This window comes from Adiantum capillus-veneris, chromosome 28 (assembly GCF_014529385.1).
Source record: "Adiantum capillus-veneris isolate H3 chromosome 28, ASM1452938v2, whole genome shotgun sequence".
Lineage (NCBI taxonomy): Eukaryota > Viridiplantae > Streptophyta > Polypodiopsida > Polypodiales > Pteridaceae > Adiantum > Adiantum capillus-veneris.
The window spans coordinates 134,611,079-134,615,571 of NC_140958.1; the positions used below are offsets into that span (position 1 = coordinate 134,611,079).

Here is a 4,493-nt window from a genome sequence, read left to right on the forward strand (position 1 = left end):
CGGGCACATACACCTGGCACGCACGGTGGATTGTGCGAACCCACAAGTGCATCCCTTGATTGGTTCTTTTGGAATTCAAGAAGTGTGATGCAAGAATGATCATCGAGGCCGCTTCCTGGCTCTTTGGCTCTTTGCTCCTGGACCAACCATCTTCATCTACCCTCATCTCGGACCCACAACTTGGATGCTGCAACTTGCACTCCACAATGTACCGCATCATTTAGAGTTTGTATTGACTGCATTCTTGTTTATTGGCGAAATGCTGAGATGGATTTTATTTGCGAATAATGATAGTGTGTGAACAGGTGAGTATGGATTATTTAATAATTTTTATTTTATTTTATTTTTTCAGCTTATCTACGCAGGCAGCCACCACATTCTATAAGAGCCGCATCACCGCACACGTGCGTAGAAACCGCAGCACCCTGATGGGAACACAACAGTCCAACTGCCCGAAAACCGTTCTTCAGTATGGCGCTAGGGAACTGGTGTTTCTGGGCGGCTTGTCAAACTAGGGTGCCTTGCAGTTGCGTATTTGCCAGCATGCAAGGATGAGGAAGCAAAGCACCTGACACATCCCCCCACCATCTAGGGTGCTTCATATACCAATCCATTGTCTTCCGCAGGCCCTCCGTCCAAGTTGTCCGCTCGCACCACACTAACCCTTTCAACTTTTTGTCATCCAAGAAGTAGCGTTGATCATTGAATGGCCTATTGTCGACAAATTGAATCACCTTCTCTGCATCAAGCTTGAACAACTTGCATATGTCTCTTGCCACATCCAGCCCTCGCTGCTCCTTGTGCGTCCCTATGTTGTACACATGTACCACATCACCTTTGTGCAAAACAATCTTGAATGCCTCCACAACATCCTCACAGAAAAGTTAATTGCGTACATTGGACCCATCTCCATGGATAGGTAAGAGCTTTCCTTGCATGGCCAGAAGAATGAATTTTGGGATAAGCTTCTCAAGAAACTGATTCGGACCATACATGTTTCCCCTCGTCGTAATGAAGGGGAGACCATAGGATCGCCCATAAGACATGACAAGCATCTCTGCACCTGCTTTAGTGGCAGAATACGGGTTTTGTGGGCAGCAAAACTGAGATGCTTCATGATTGCCAACGATCGCATCAGCCCCGCTGTTTCACCATAAACTTCCTCTGTACTCACATGGATGAAGCATCGTATTTGCCCGTTGAACTTACAGACTTTTTGAGCAGCACGCCACATCCTCAGCAGCGCTCCTCCAAGCATCACATTGGACCCCATCGCAAAGTGCCGGTTTAGGCTATCCACCACAATAGTGATGCATTGTCAGTGCATGATGAATCACCATAATACCAAGCTGCTCAGGGCCAACAACACCCTCACTGCCTCTGCACCTCCTTCATCAGCAAAGGGGAGTCTGCTCCGCGCGTGGTCGCCAAGTGTTAAGAGCATCATCCACACACCCTTAATGTTGTTGATAAAGAAGAATTACAAAGAGATAAAGACAGCAAGAGAGAGAGATAGAGAGAGAAGCTATAACCAGACATCCCAAGACATGTTCTCTATTAATGCTTGAACACCCGATGATGCGTACAAGGAGGACTCCTCCATTATATAGGAAAATAGGAATACCCTTTGAAATCCCCGATGCCCCTTCGGTTACACCTTTTGATATCCCCTCTACTAAAAGTGCATTCCCACATGAAGGTACACGAGGCATGCTGGACACTCTCAATGCGGTCATGTGCGGTACATTTTGGGCACATAAAAAATTAGCACTTTCTATCCCTCTTGCTTTTGTAGTTGTGGGTGAATATTGTGGTTGACGTCTGCTTTGTTGAGAAAAAGCTTGCACTTGGACTCTTGGCACTCAATGAAGTTTTCCTCAATCCTCAGTGTATCCCTAGGTATCCAAATTTGTCATTTAGAAGGTTTTTGGGACTGTTTGGGTTTGAACTTGGTTTGTGTTCTTTTTGGTAACCAAATTTTATTTGAATAGCTAGCTGAAGTGATCTATTGTTGATCCCTTTGCTTGCCAAGCCAACTATCTTATTGTAGAGATAGCAAGAACCACGGACATAAATGTCATACCACGGGACGGAGTCAACCTCAGTAGTGCATGGAGGCTATGAGAGGTTTTCAATATCTCAAATAACACACTCAATCCCTATCTAACTCAAAACAACACTCAACTGCATGTGAGGCAACAAATGCTAATTACAACACCACAAGAAAATCTTTTCGATTCACCAAGCAAACAAAATCCAAACAAGACAAAACTTTTAGGATGGGTAGACATCATTGAAAGACACATTCCCATGCCCTCAAATCCCCTTGAAAAGATAAGCATCAGGTATGTCATCATCTACTCCTTCAAGAGCTTCCCCGTTTTGCAGACTTGAAAGATGATCTGCCCGTAGATGAGTTTTACCCTTTTTGACCACCACTGTGAAATCAAACTCTAGCAATATAATAAAACAGCGTACAATTATCCCAGTATTGCATGGTTTATTTACCAGATACAAAAGAGCTTGATGATCTGTGAAGAACACAAATTTGTTTGTGAGCAAATAATGCCAAAATTTCTTTACAGCATAAATCATTCCTAACCCCTCTCTTTCAGTGGTTGTGTAGTTCTTCTCTGCACTATTTAACTGTCGGCTTGCATAACAAACTGGGGAATCCATTGTTCCATCTCCAAGTTGAGCCAGAATACTCCCAATTGCATATGCGGAAGCATCAATGTGAACATGGAATATCTTTTTCCAATCTGGTGCTTTAAGTACAGGTGCTAATACAAGGTTTGAAGTTTCACACTCCTTAGTCCAGTCAAAACTGACTAACAAATGATACAGAGGTTGTGCAAGGACTGCATACATATATATGAATCTTCGATAATATCCGCAGTGTCCCATGAAGGATTGCACTTGTTTCGCGTTAGTAGGCCTGGGCAAGTCTACTATGACTTTGATTTTGTCTAGGTCAGTGGTTATGCCATTTCTTGAGACAATATGTCCTAAGATGAGGCCTTTCCTAACCATAAAAATGCACTTTTTCGGGTTAAGACAGATTAGATATGTTCTGCATTTCTCAAATACCTTTTGTAAATGGTCAATATGTTCTTCTCGTAGAAGAGAGTGTACACAAAGATCATCCATATATATTTCTAAGAATATTCTCAAGTATTCTTTGAACGCATGCGTCATTAACCTCTGAAAGGTAGCTGGCGCATTGGTTAAGCCAAAAGGCATAACTCTATACGCATATATTCCCCATTCTATGGCAAACACTGTTTTGTGTTGATCCTCTATTGCAATTGCCAGTTGATTATACCCTGAAAACCCATCTAGAAGGAATAAGTCCGTTTCCCATCCACCCTCTCAAGTACATGTTCTGTGATCGACAAGGGATAATTATCCCTTATGGTGGCTATATTTACCTTCTTGAGGTTCACACACACTCGTAGCTTTCCATTCTTTTTGGGATAACCATAATGGGTTACACCCAATCTGTATGCTCGATTTCATAGATGAATTCAGCATCCATCAACTTGTCAATCCCCTCTTTGATTCGTTTAGCAAATGTGTCATTATATGTGTAAGGACGATGTTTGCTAGGTTTGGCATCTGATTTCAACGGTATTGTATGCTGGCATATCAATGGATCAACTCCTTTGAGGTCTTTGTAGGACCATGCAAACACATCTTTATACTTCTTGAGAAGTTGTGTTAGCAGTTCTTCTTCTTCAGGCTCTAAATCAGTTGCGATATAGACCGGCTGAGGTTTTTCACCTGGTGCAGCGAGGTCTATCCGTTTTGCATTTTCCGGTCCGTCATAATTAAGATTTTTGCTTTATCCTTTCCCTAACTGGTGGTGTCATTATTATTTTTCTGTCCTGGATGGTGAATTTTTGATAGTGGGATGGTACATTCATGTTTCCTTTTTTTGACTCCTACTTACCATCACTTTCTCCCTCAGTCGTCCATACCTCTCGTAATGACCGTTTTAGTTCTTGGTATTTCTTTTTACGCTCCAATTTGGTCCATTCTCGGTCTTCTGTTGTTTCTTGTTTTGATTGTTGAGATTTTTTAAATTTTGTTTCTGTTTTGGCTTTTCGTGCTTGTTTTATTTCCTCATGTGTCCTTTCCCTTCGAACTCTTGAGAAAATTCCAGATATTTGGTCTTTTACACAATCCTCTGCCTTGACAATCATTAGATAGTGAGTTTTATCTTTTATCCTAGGCTAATATTAGGTTCTCTCTAATTTTGTTTTCTGCTCTTTTTTTTCTATAGCGTTCTTGGCGTTTAGGATGTTGATTTGCAAAATCATAAAGCTTGATATTCGCGGTTGTCTCCCCACGCTCGCTTGAGCTGTCTGAACACTCGTTATCTGCATCGTGACTTAATTCCAGAAGTTCGGCTAATGTGATTGTGCATGCCACAGGAGTGGACAATAACTCAATCAACCCTTGTGAATCCATCACTTTGTTAGAAGAAAGTC

At 42.0% G+C, this 4,493-nt stretch overlaps 1 pseudogene; it reads right to left on the reverse strand.

Moving 5' to 3' along the window:
* Positions 1-506: 506 nt before the first annotated feature.
* LOC147421344 (trifunctional UDP-glucose 4,6-dehydratase/UDP-4-keto-6-deoxy-D-glucose 3,5-epimerase/UDP-4-keto-L-rhamnose-reductase RHM1 pseudogene) lies at positions 507-1,273 on the reverse strand (annotated as a pseudogene).
* Positions 1,274-4,493: the final 3,220 nt, after the last annotated feature.